Raw genomic sequence first — 14,626 nt, forward strand, 5'->3', positions numbered from 1 at the left:
AGCTGTATGGGCTATTAATTAACAGCTGTGTCTAAGGAACATGTCGGCCTTAGTCCTAATAGTCACTAACAAGACTACAAGATCGCGCCACTCATCCTACACTCATCCTTCACTCATATTTGGGTTAAAATACGCACATAGTGGCGTCCCCATCTTAAATAATAGATAATTGATCATTGATAATTTTACAGGGTGGTTAGGCGGTGCGAGTGCCAGCCCGGCATCAGTGACCGGTTCCACGGTGCGGCGGGTATGGGGGTGGAAAGATCGACCAGGGGGGCACGATGAAAAACCAGCTAGTTAGAAAATAGGTAACCGCAGTAATCCATTAAATTACACGATGTTGATGAATTAGCATAGTTTATCTATTATCTCACGATAAGGAGTATACACTATTATATTTGCCTAAAGAATGACGTCACCACACTACTATAGCTATGACGCTATGGCTATGCAGTATGTTTATGGTGAGAGGGGGGGAGGGGGTTGGAGGGGGGCGCAACGTCAGGTTACGGTGTGTTTCACGGCAAAAGGCGAGAAGGAAAGAATCCAGGCCACAGTTGCATGTTGGGTATCGACTTCATGAGTACATCATGAAAAAAACGTTTGCTTTGTGTTAGTTGAATATACAGTAAAACATTCTACGAAGTGTCAAAAACACTTATTCATACACAATTTATAAAAAAAGATACCACTCTGACCGTAGGAATAACAGACAAAAGGAGTTTGAAAAATAACATACATGACGAAGATTCAGAATCGTAAGTCCATAAACGTAGTGTATACAGGGTGATTGATATAAGTGTGCCAGCCGTTTTATTCGAAAACTATAAGAGATATCAAAAAAAGTTAAATAGTAAGTGCCTTGGATTTTTTATTTAAAAAATTATAGTCAAGTCCAAACAATTATTTTAGCCGCCATTTTTCCAATATGGCCGCCAACTTTGATTTTTCTTATGGAACACCCTGTATTTTATGATGTATTCTGGTAGAAAAAGTAATTTTAAGACGATTTTATTCTTGTCATTTTTTTAATAAACCTAACCGTTTCAAATATAATAATGGTTTAAGTTGTGAAATTTTGAATGGTTTTCGAACAAAACAGCTGGCATGCTTGCTTAGGCCTTTATCGAAACTCTTTCTCATGCAGAAATTTCAAAACTTTAACCATTATTATCTTTGAAACGGTTAGGTTTATGAAAAAAAATCACAAGAATAAAATCGTCTTAAAATTACTTTTTCTACCAGAATACATCATAAAATACAGGGTGTTCCGTAAGAAAAATCAAAGTTGGCGGCCATATCGGAAAAATGGCGGCTAAAATAATTTTTTTGACTTGACAACAATTTTTTAAATAAAAAATCCAAGGCACTTACCATTTAACTTTTTTTGATATCTCTTATAGTTTTCGAATAAAACGGCTGGCACACTTATATCAATCACCCTGTATAAGGGCCACGAATATAACTTTTCAAATTCGTACATTATAAAATAAGAATAAACTGTATAATCATAATCTAGTTAACTGTCTTTTTACAGTACCGAAACTGTTCTCCTGCTTTTGCATTGGAATGAGAGCACCTGGATATACCAATTATGCCTCTGGGGACATCAAAATAAAAAATTAATCTGTCCCTGTTCCTTTACCATTCCACCTACGGTACAATAGCTTCTACCCGTGTGAAATTCGCTAAAATCGTCTCGTATTATGGTATCAATATTATAATTTTTGTGTCTTTACAATTGTATGCAATATTGTGTTTTTCAAAATACCGCTGAAATTCAAGTGTTAATATATTTAAGTAATTTGGATTTGAATTGAATAATTATATAATTGCGCGGAGCTCATTGGAATCGAGCCTATGCAAATTTTGCCACACAGAATATGTCAATGTAACATTATTATACCCTTAGCGATATGGAAGTGCCCCTCAACATATTTATTTAAAATGTTGTCCAGCGACACCCTCATTGCTAAGGGTATAGTTCCAATAGATAAATGAAGAATACAAATCGGTATTCAAATATACTGGTGTTTATATTCGGGTCATAATTATTCAAATGTATACAAGTTTCAGTTATTTGAATTTGGTCTTTTGTTGTATCAGTAGCGTAATACAGTATTGCTTCAATCTGTAACAGAATTTCGTTTACAATACCAAAACAAGATAGAAGGCATTTCATTGGGATAACTATTAATTACAGGAAATTTTACTTTAATTAAACGGTTGGCTAAAATAATTTTGCAGTATGACGGAAAATATAATTCACGATAAAAAGTGCCTTTTCAATCCCCACTGTTTCCAACCCCGTTTTTACGTTGTTTGTTAAACTGTTGACCTTGCCACCTTGTGACGAAAAAACACATTTTGGCCAAAATAATACGATGTAATATCAACCCTATCCTTGGATAAACGGCAAACGTAACCGCATAGGTACAATTTTTTGTAGGTAAAAATATTTCCATCCAATTTCGTTAAATTTTTCAAATAATTTGAAATTTTACGTATAGTTATTTTTACACAAACATAATTAATTAAGGTCATTAATTGAATCCAGGAAATTAAACTAAAAAACAAGTAATTATGGAGGAAAGGGGCTATCTCAACTAGCTGGATTACAATAATATTATATATACCTCACAGAAAGTTTAAATTGGTTGTATTTATTAAAAACCTTCAGTCCAAATGCTGAAACAATCTATTTCTGTTTGTCTGGCGGTAACGATGGAGGCAGCTTTCTTGGTTTGTCTTTCACCGACAAAAGAAACAAAAATACACGTGTGTTGTTGCATACATAAACGATAATTTTTAAGGTAAACTTTTCAATACTTACATTCCGTTTTTTTAGGTATTTTTTGTGTTCTCTTGCTTGAGTAAAGAGCCACAAAGTGTCATACAGAGCCATTAAGAGCCACAACGTGTCATAAAGAGCCATTAACAGCCACAACGTGTCATAAAGAGCCATTAAGCGCCACACAGTGTCATAAAGAGCCATTAACAGCCACACAGTGTCATAAAGAGCCATTAAGAGCCACAACGTGTCATAAAGAGCCATTAAGCGCCACACAGTGTCATAAAGAGCCATTAACAGCCACACAGTGTCATAAAGAGCCATTAAGAGCCACAACGTGTCATAAAGAGCCATTAAGCGCCACACAGTGTCATCAAGAGCCATTAAGAGCCACAAAGAGCCATTAAGAGCCACAACATGTCATAAAGAGCCATTAAGAGCCGCAACGTGTCACAAAGAATAGCCATAACGACTAAAATGCCTACTTTATTCTATGATTGAAGCATAGAGATGTATCACTAAAATTCCAAAACATTAGCCTTGAATCAATTTGCGTCGTATCTATCTTAGGTATTGTATCTATCTAATTGGCATGATCTTTGACAAACGGCAATAATTAATTTTCTAATCGTTTTATCTACTAGAAGGACAATCTTGAGCTATGCGTATTAAGAAATTTTCGTTAAGGCGACAGCCTACAAAGTAACTGTAATATCTATCTGTATGTGACGATTTTGGTAACGTAAGACTAAATAATCGTGTAAATATAAACTGAGAAATGGTAATAATCCACAACGCTTAAAACGTTATTTTAAAATCAAATAAGACTATTCAATGGTCCATTGCCAATTTACAACCACTGTATTATGCTGCAGTTACAGTTTCGGACATTCATTTCATCCGTTATACAAATAATGGATAACCAATGTGTGTAATCAGTTATAATGGTGAAAAATCAAGTTTTAATACTAGTAATTAAACCTACCCCTCCCGGCCCACCGCCGTTACCATGGCAACCGAATGGAAAATCACACTATACTGTACCGGGCGACCGAACCCTGCTGCTGCAAATACATTTTGTAACAGTTTCACTACTTCCAAGTTTTGTTTTATGGGAGTTTTACTAATCTGATGTTTATCTCCATGACGATTAAGTTCAAAAATAAATAGCAAAGGTGAAGTTATTGAAAGATGAGTGGTAAAAATCAAAGATTACTAAGTTAAAAAAATTATAATTTGTATTTAAATCATGTAAAATATTTTGTTTACTACAAGCTTTGATTATCAATATTACAAACCTTTATACGTGATTTATTTAATGATTATGGGAATTTCATGCTCTACGCAAGATTTTATAATTCCAAGAGTTCATTGTTCGTCGTCGGTCGGTGACCTTTTAGCGTAAATGGTCAATGCAACAAATATTGACGGTGCAAAGAAAACGTTTACAACCACCAGAAAACATGTTTTGAAAGGATCACTTGGCGAATGGCGTATTTGGTGGTGGCCGAGCTTTGCACGAGGAAGGTAAGTACCTTCATGAGCCACTTCTCTCCTTCTCCACGTCTCTCTAAACCGTAACATTGGGTCAATCGCCTCGTTTTTGCAAATGTTTGTTTTTCCTACTCGATCTATCCACAACATCATGTGTTTACAGACGTCTTTTGTTATTGTATTTGTACAACCTTAATTATAAATACAAAGGTATTTTCATAATTGATTGGTTACGAAATACGAAACAAAAGGTTAAATACAAAGCGAATATCAAAACAATTTATGCTAACGAAACTTAACCTAAATAATAAGTTCTAAAAGTACTCCGCCGCAGCAGCAAACGGGCACTGCGAATTTACATTTGTCTCATTTGGTTCTTACCAAAATATTTCCTCAAATATGTCAGATTTACTAATCTTTTAAATAGCATTACGTTTAACGGTTTTCTGCTACAGGGAATGAACAAAGTGGTTTCTTGTAAAACACAAATGATTGAGAATCTCGTAAGCATGACACCTATAAACCAAGTATGCGGAATGTAAGGTCTTGATGAGAATCTTCCAAGATAAATATTAGGTTTCCGATAAACCCTCTCCTAAAGGCACGAACCTAAATTAGGGCTGCATTTAGCATTTAATCACATTTCAAATGTTGAATATGCGTAATTTGTTACTTTGGTTTTTATTTATATTTGTTTACTTTTTCATGAGATAAACTATTTATTCTTATTACTGTATTAGTTTCTTATTCTACCATACAGTCGATTGCAAATATATAGGCCTACCCCAAAGAGGTATTCATAAAAAAACCCATACTATTTAATCGACTATTTGAGAAACAGCTCCAGAAATATTACTTCCCTACTCCGTACATTGTGGTGGAATTGAATGTTAGATTTCTTATGTGTAAAATTGTTTTCAACGGGTTTTGACTTAATGTGCTGTTTTAAGAAAATCCGATTTAATTAAGTTTTGTCTCTATAATCAATGGTGGTTGTGTGACTGTTTTACAGCGGAAATGACCACATTTATTCTCTTCAGTATCCTCATCCCGTTGCGAAGCACGGGTAAGCAACTAATTTAATGTAAAGTGTACAAACGACAAGTCTAGTTCTCCTCTTCACCCAGAACGTATCAAACCCATTAACTGATTACTCATCCAAATAGAGTTGTAATATATTTTTGTGTTTTACAATATTTCCTTATAGGCCTATGTATTATATATATATTCATAATAACGTTGAATACAGAAATTACTTCACCCAATGATGTAATTCCATTAAGTGCAAAAAATAAGAAAGAATTCGATTTGTGTTTCATATACCACCGACACTCAATACATAATGTAATGTCCACTGATGTTTTAGAAGTATCATAAGTTCAGCATCACAGTGCTTACCAAAAACAAATGTTGAATCATGTTCAATATAATCGAATATCATCATAATGTACAGGACTAAGTCTTAAAACGCCCAAGACTAGTGTTCGAAGATTACTTGTGCTGACACAAATAGACTTCACTGAGTCAACGAGGTCCATCTTACATTAATAATCTGTATGCTGTATAGGTTCCTAATACCACCATAGACTATTGGATAAATAGTCTATGGATTGCATACATTTTAGCCAAGATAAGTGTGGAAAGTTTGCCTACATAACCAGACTGGTTATCGTAGAAAAGTTAATTTCGGTATTTAGTACATAACAAATGCAGTCTACAATTTATCGTAAAACATTAGTTACCATCACTTTGCTATCAATTATGCTATCTAATAAAACGAAAAAAAATTAAAGTTAAGAACAGTAGTATTAAGACGCGGGTTCTGACAATTCCCGTACAGAAAACTTTAGAAATGCTTAAGACGTAATTAGACTATACACAAAATAACAAAGAAATCACGTTACTGACTTTTATAGTTTTCTATAAGAGGAACTCTTTTTTTAATACAAGTTATTCAATCTGAGATATATTTGCTCTTCAATAGTTGAATGCATATTAATTATGTAAGCTTAGACTAAAAGCATTTCTTTAAAAACAGAAAACAGCGTTAGTGAAATTATGCAGCCATTGAAATTACCTCGTAGCCGATAATGCATTACATATGTAATACACGACTATTTTTAAAGCGTGCGACTTTTAAACTGAGGCTTTTTATAAACTCTTGAAATAATTAATAGACATGACAAAGAGATTCCCATTTGACCTGTTTATTGTAGTAACAGTGACTATAAGCCATCGTGGTATTTATTAGTCTGTTGTAAAACACATGGCACAAGAATACATAGGGGGAGAAGTGTAAAATAGACAAAAAGCGTCAGCCTCCCTCCCTCCCTCCCCAGTACCACCCTTCCAGAGCACCAAGACAACTCGAGAAAACAATATACCCCCACCGCAGCAAACCTGCCAACTAAGCGAATTTCCATTTTCTTGGATTTATTTTCAATTAAATGTATTTAAGTTACATTTGTTGTTCGCTTGCTAGCCGCCTGTTGTTATGTTTGTTTCGGCGTCACCATGGAATGTAAGTTATTTCTTTAGGTTTGAGTTTGCCGGGTATTTTTATAGCATTATACTATTTATTTAACACGTTGCCAATGCACATTTTAATTTTATTTAAGTTTATATCATGTGGCGATAATAGTGTTAATCCAATATTAAGAATTCTACGTAAATAAGTACAATAATTGTTGCACCTCAAATTAGCTCGCTACAAAAAACCCAAGTAGTTTGACAACAGAAAGGATACCCTAGGTAAAAAAAAAAACACTGGAGACTTAAAAACTGAAAAGACGAGTATTCCAAAATAACTTGTTTATCAGCATAGTACGTGTTGTTGAATTTACTGAGAATGAATTATTGAAATACCTACATCTGACTAAACACATTGAAAAACACTTGAAACATCGAATATTTACTTAACACCTATACTATTAAACAATAGAGTACTGTAAATATATATAACCGATTGTAAGTGGTGATAGATTTCAATTGGACACTCCAATCATCATCAGGCGCAATAGGCGAATCTTCCTTCTTTTATCATATTTGTTATGTATTTACAATCTTGTGACGTATTTTTACTATTTACTGTGACTAAAAGGTAAGTTCATAGTAGATAGTGACGTTTAAGTGAACCGCATGCTCAATAAATATAAATTAGCACGAGACCCAATGTCCAGTACATAAGGCATAATCAGACGCCGATATCAATCAGAGAATCTACCAATAATACAAACCGAAGTGACGTCAGTAATGCAATGGAGTCTAATGCATTCACGTCAGTCAGACAGCGAGATCGATCAAAACTTGAGTGTATGGGGTTTACATGCCTTGCATTTGCCTGTAGTAGAAAGTGTATGTTAAAAGTACGCAAGTAGCCTACAATAGTCATGACTCAGGAAAGAGGTTGGCCAGAGGCTAGAGTCGGAATCGATCGAACCTGAGTCTGTTCACTGTTCACGAACGTGTATGTTAAAAGTACGCAAGTAGCCTACAATAGTCATGACTCAGGAGAGGTTGGCCAGAGGCTAGAGTCGGAATCGATCGAACCTGAGTCTGTTCACGCGCTTGCAAAAAGCACTATATTGTAAAATACCCCCGCCGCTGCAAACCTGCAGACTAAGAAATTTTGGATCTTCAATTAATTCTATTTAAATTACATTATGTTTAAGAAGTACAGTACCTAGGTTTGCTTCCATAAGGAAACTAATAAAGTGTGTTTTTGGTCAAATGTTAACTTAGTATATAATAAATAGATTTGCCAAGTTTGATCAAAATCTTACTAATATTATAAATGTGAAAGTTTGAGTGTTTGTTTGTTTGTTTGTGTGTTTGAAGTTCAATCACGCATAAACCACTGGACGGATTGGGCTAAAATTTGGCATGATGATAGCTTACATTCCCGATTAACATATAGGCATATTCTTATCTCAAAAATCCTTTCGGGCTCCGCCCCAGTGGCTCTGTAATTCCCCATGTTAACCTTATGAGTATTCATATTTAAAGGGAATTAAAGAATATAGTCAGCTGTTTCAACTAAAAAAGTTAGTTCTATGATATGGAAAAGCATTAAAAAGTTATAAGATTTACCAACAGGGTGCAGCACTATATTTTTTTTGTATTTATGAAAACAGCTTATTTGAACCATTGACTTTATATCTCTACACACGTTGTTGCTGTTTGAACTAAGCAGCAACAAAAAAACTGTGATTCGCAATGAGAACTGTCAAATTAGGATTGTTTACAGTTATGTTTATGTTTTTCATTTCATGAATAATTTGTGATATTTTGCGAATTGTTGATTAATTTATTTTTCTCTATTGTTTAGGTGAAGTGGTATAACATTATGGCTATGGTAGATGTGTAATACTATAGAATACTGTAAATTTAAAAAAGCAAATTTCATCAAACTGTGTCCTCCCTTGTTGCAAACGCAAAGCTTGAGTATAACTGCAATAAGCATTTTAATACTTATATTCCAACCCCGTACGAAGGACGGGTACTCTGCTAGTATATTCATAAACAAGCAAACTACAACAGTTAACTTATTCTCCATACGAATAACATGTGAATTTTAAATTTACAATTTTTTGAATAGTTTCCGTAGCCAATAACTGCAAAAAGAAACTTCAATATACTAAATTATTTGTTTTTTACCTTTTGAGAAATTAGGAATTTTTTTGTTGTGAGGGTCGAAATTGAGAAAACCCAATTTTACCACATAAAACTCCGTTCCCCCCATGGTCCGATCATGCTGGTTCGCAAACTCATTAAGCTTATCCCGCCTTACACCTTTAGGCAAAATTTAATCAGTTCACGGACACACACTCATAGTGGGATAAAGAACAACTAACAATTACGAAATAAATACAGCAGCTTACAAAATAAATAAAAAGGAAGAATTCTAATCACGAATTCCCAAGTCCAAATGTTTTTGCCGACAGAGGGAGGATGTTTTTGGCAAAGTCGGACTACAAAACAATGTTTTTGGAAAACATGTTCGTCTCGGCACGGGGGGCGAGGGAGGAGACCGCCATTTAAAAGCGATGACGTAGTAAGCTAATTCAATTTTTATTTACCTTTAAAGGTCTATTTTGAAACTTTCGTTATTTTAATTCCACCGTCATAAAAGGTTTTGTTTAGAAAATAAAAAGCTACGCGCTTGGAAAATAATTAGATTACGTATCGCTTTAAAATTATCTATACGTTGTTTAAATGCTTATTTTTTTTAGAAGAAAAATACTTGAATATTTTTTATCCTTCTTTGGAGCATCACAAGCTTGAATTCAACACAATTCATGAAACACAACCGCAGGAGACCTCTTGTACGGTTTTATTTTATCTGAAAGCTGCAATGTTGTTACATCGAACGCTTGAAGGGAACATTTTTTTCAGAGTAACCAAGTTACAGTCGAGATCGATTCAGGAGCCAGATACCATTTATCATTGGACAATGAATGATGCTACGAAAAAAAATGTCGACGTTATAGCAACAAGACCAAGGTGTGTATCGTCTTGTAAAAAAACAGCTTAAAAATGCCAAGGACGCAGGGGGAAAAATAAACAAAAATAACAGATCAATTCCGACATCACTACTTTTCACACAAATAAATAATGTGTTTTCATCATTTAACAAGAAATGTAAAAATTACTATCCATTGCAGAGTGTAAAATAAAATCTTTAGAATATTATTTTATCACGAGCAAAACTACTTCACTTCCCTTCTTCTCATGAAATCAGTATACTTTCTGCGAATAAAACGTTTAACAGCTTAATTATCCATAATTATATGTTATTTTCAAAAACAATAATGTAATACAGTTTAATTATTTTTTTATTAGTAATTTTAGCATTCAATTACTGTACAGAAAACCGTCCAAATTATCTCGTTAACGATCGTCACGGCGGCGTAGTGTTATAATTGAAAAAGAACCAAACCCAAACAAAGAATTGTAGTAAAGAATCGGAAGCGTTGTGGATTAAAATATTCTTTTCATTCACAAGTCTAAAATGGGAAAAATAATTAATTTAAATCGTAGTACGAGACAGTTGACAATATCGAACAGATTTAAAATCCACCAACGACCAACCCACCAACCAACGACCAACTCGTTATCAACATACGCCTTCGTAGACGAAACTTGCCTATACGTAAGTGGATTATTCGATATTTTTGCCACCCATCTCGTAATTGCTACAAGTTTAATTGTTTACCGTGGGGAGGTAAGGCCTATTCTGAGGCGTTCTCTTGAACATTATATCCTTCTTTAGAGAATTAAAATCTTGAATTCAACCACAGACAATAGACCTTTAAATAATTTTGGTATTTAAATAATAATGGTATTTCTTTTGTCTATGATTTAACACAATTCGTGAAACATTACCGCAACATTACATAACCGCAAAAATTGGTTGGTCTGAATAAATGGCCCTGGCTTAAGTACCAGGAAGTAACAAAGGTGTCATATTCATTCATTCAACAATCCTTTTTGTCTTTAAGTACGCACCCTGTTGTTTCAACGTATTATTATAAATATAAAATTTTAAATTATAGTTCCCTAGTTAGATCTCTTTTTAAATCCTAACTTGACAGACATTTATTTTTCATCTGTCAAAGTCCCATCACAATAGGCCTACAGATTGAAAACAGGAAACCCACATCAAAATAGAAAACATAATTCTCTTCACGAGTTCAAGATAAAATAGGTAAAATTTTGAATTTAACCCCCTATAGCGGATTGAACACCATGAACAATCCTGTTACATAACCGATAAAATAAACATAAGGACGAGCGTAGCAGCGTCGAGTTGGGAGTTTATCGATATGCCGAGATCGATATTTGTAGCTAGGCGAGCTGTAGCTACCAGACAGCGCTGTAGCTCGTGAGCTGTACAGTAGGAGCTGTAGCTCTCGGCTACTGTGTGCTGTGTAGTTACTGAACACTGCGGTGTTGCCAAACTGTGCACCGTAATTCTAGAAATTAAATATCGACAAAACACAGTTCATATCCTATAATACATTATTGCGGTGAGTCCAGTGGAATCAAGGGACCAGGCTTTACAGCTAAATTAATATGAATGAAATTTGTTTACAATAAGCCTGTAGACAACATAAAAAACTATTTTGTTATTAAACTCAAGTAAAACCTAATATGACAAGTTATCAGTAATTTACACATTTTATACAAATCTGTGTATCTAATGCTATTGATTGCAGGATTTTGTATAGAGGTGACAGGAGTCGTCTTTAAGGGGGAATTTTATAAAAAGTCTTATGTTTTGTGTATAAAACATCCACAGGCAGAAATAGAGCTTTGTATCTTGATTATTTTTGGATTAGATTTGGAATCTATGAGTAACTCGATATATCCTAAGAATTAAATATATATGTTTAATATTTCTGAAACTAAGAAATATTTTGGATTTAACTACTAGAAGAAAATTATACTATACTATAAATACTTGAAAAGGGTTGAATTATTTAATATTATTTTCAACCTAAAGCATTATTACAAAATGGGAAAGTATTGAAATATTTTACCACAAGAAAATTAATCAGTACATGCAGTTCAACTACAGTACTGTACTGTATATCTCAAAAATCTAACTGACTTATCCAATTGTCCCCCATTTTTTCTGACTTATTGGTTTTATCAATAACTAATTGTTTAGTTTCACTGATTGGCTTAAGATTTTGCTCAATATTTAGATAACTGTGCTAACTATTCTATTTTAATTTATTTTCACACCATTTGATTATGTAGAACACTTAAGGAAAGCAGATATATGACACAGCTAGTGTTGACTATGATATTTTTAGTGTATTGGCAAAGTATACATATTATTAAATAAATAAATGCATAGTCAACTTTGTTAGGCTATAACTCGAATATTGTAGGCTATACTTATTGTTCATACCCACAAAAGAAAAAAATCAACAACTTTATTTTAAATTTTTATTTCTTTAATTAAAGTATTTGGCTACGCCAAATAATTCTTATATTTCATTATCATACAGCAACATTTTTAAGCAATCAGTAGTTTTAATGGTGATGCATTTGTTTTAAACGTTTTGCTCAGTATTTTTTGTTTTTTTTATGAAATGGAACAAATACATTTTATAAGCGTCTCCAGACTAAGCCAATTTCTACTTGTCTGATAGGATTTTTACTACAATGTTTCCTCAAACATGTCAGATTTCTTCCCTATTCAAACAATATTATATTGTAGGTTTGCTGCTTCAGGGACAGGTAATAAAGAATATTTTTTTAGAGAGATGTTTGGTATATTATTCCACATCCGTTTTATTATTCTCCATAAGAATTTTAAATTTACATTGGTTTAGGAATTTAGTCCTCAACCCATGCACAACAGCGCTTCAATATACTAATTTGTCTGTTTTTAAGCTCTGCAAAATGGTTAAAAAAGCAATATTAAAATTTAACTTTTTGAGGGTCAAAAAGAGAAAAAACTAATAGGGTAGTCCGATCATGCTGGTTAGTTTGTACCAAATGTCATCACAATTGGATGATGTTTATCGTGCTAATTTATCGTGCTAACGGACAACACACAAAATTTATGAACCTGAACGGATGGTATTATTGGCCTTTAGGGACATCAAAATTAAAAAGTAAAGCGGTCCTGAGTCTAGGTTTTACCATGAGAGCTTCATATGGGAAATTTGATAAAAGGTGCACAAGAGAAATTGGAGAAGAGGTGGGAAGAGGAGAGGTCAATGACCAGTGTAATAATACATGAATTACTATTTGTTTCACATACATTTGGCTACTCATGGATTATTGATGGTAGTAGTAACTTAGAAATTTAAATCTGATTAGAAATCAATGCATGAGGCCAAAGGACCAACCTGCTACTTGGAAAGTCGTTCCCAATCTTTAAATTTCAAGACGGCCTTTACATTACTGTACCAGTATTTAATAAGTTTGCAATGTGTATGCTGATAAAAAAAAGTGTAAAATAAATTTAAACAGAAGGTCCAAGATTAAAAATTTAAGATGAATGAGGCACGGGTTTTATCTCCACGGCATATCCAAAAAGAATTTAGGACTTAAGACCACTTTCAAAAACATTTACGTTTCTTTCATACAAAATTCCACTGGCGTAGACACTAAAAAATTAATATGAAAATTTGTTAGGTGCTTTCTTGTTCCTCTGCAGTCGACTAATTTATTTATTTATTCAAACTAAATACACTTCCAAAACCAATGTTTGTAATTAAAATGGACCAGTTCAGTTGGTCTTTTACCATTTGGGGGATAAAACTTCTTTTGACCTCAAAGCAACCTAGGTAGAGTTTGAGTAGAACCTTTAATGATTTACTATTTAATAACTTGCTTATTACTTGTAACTAAATAATATTTACTATTTAATAACTTATTGTCAAATTTGTGATTTACTGAGGATAGTAACAAGACGAATAATTAAATAATTAGTGTTCAATAACAAAAATTAAATAACCAGACAATGTGAACTTAACAGTTAATATTAATAAGATGGTTTGAACTAATAAATACATCAATTTAAAATATTTGTTGTCTGCAAACCTCTGTGATGGCATCCTAAAAATAGATCTTTTCAACGAAAATAGATATCCATAAAAATTGAGAAGCTAAAACTACAGTATTAATAAAATTTTTGCATTTGAAATAATGTTCTTTAAAATGAGTTTATGTTCATTGCAATGAATTTACTTCATGGGGACAAACTAATACCTGGTTTCAGAAGGAGCTTCCTTCACAAATGAGTTGATTTTGCCTTTTGTCCTATTTCTACTGATTTGTGAGTATAAACAAATAAAATGATCAAGTCATACTTTACTTTTAATATCTTAAATATCAGCAAAACAAAGTTACTGAAAATTGTTTCCTGGTCTGCCTTAGTTTGATCTAAGCAATTGCAATAAATGCAGCAATTGACAAACTGCATTAAGACATATGACTTTAAGTAAGCCAGTAAGCTTTGTGTCAAGAATCAGTCATATGAGTCATGTATGAGATAAGACTATGTGAAGATAACTTACTCTGGTATCCATGTATACAATGGACACCATCTAATGTCAACATGTATGCCTACTGTGATGTCATTTTTATTTCATGTATGTATTTAGGCCTATTTATTTTTAGGGCAAGGAAGTAAAATGCTTTTACGCACACTCACTAAAAAACCCTATAATCTGTTGCAGTGTTGGGACTAGTAGCTTTGGTGCCACTGGAACTACATACACCATCATCATGCTATTTACTATCATCATGCTATTTAGTAGTAGAGCACTTTTTAAAGTTTCAATGCTTACAATTCTGTATTTTCAAAATGGATGT

The 14,626-nt window shown here is 33.3% G+C and overlaps 1 protein-coding gene across 8 annotated transcripts in view; it reads right to left on the minus strand.

Moving 5' to 3' along the window:
- The window catches only part of LOC128993898 (protein hsr-9-like), a 49,382-nt gene that overhangs the window by 30,779 nt on the left and 3,977 nt on the right, over window positions 1–14,626 (minus strand). The window lies entirely within an intron of this gene.

This window comes from Macrosteles quadrilineatus, unplaced genomic scaffold (assembly GCF_028750875.1).
Source record: "Macrosteles quadrilineatus isolate MER2022 unplaced genomic scaffold, UCM_ALF_1.0 Scaffold_5__1_contigs__length_97177068, whole genome shotgun sequence".
In the NCBI taxonomy this organism is placed as follows: domain Eukaryota; kingdom Metazoa; phylum Arthropoda; class Insecta; order Hemiptera; family Cicadellidae; genus Macrosteles; species Macrosteles quadrilineatus.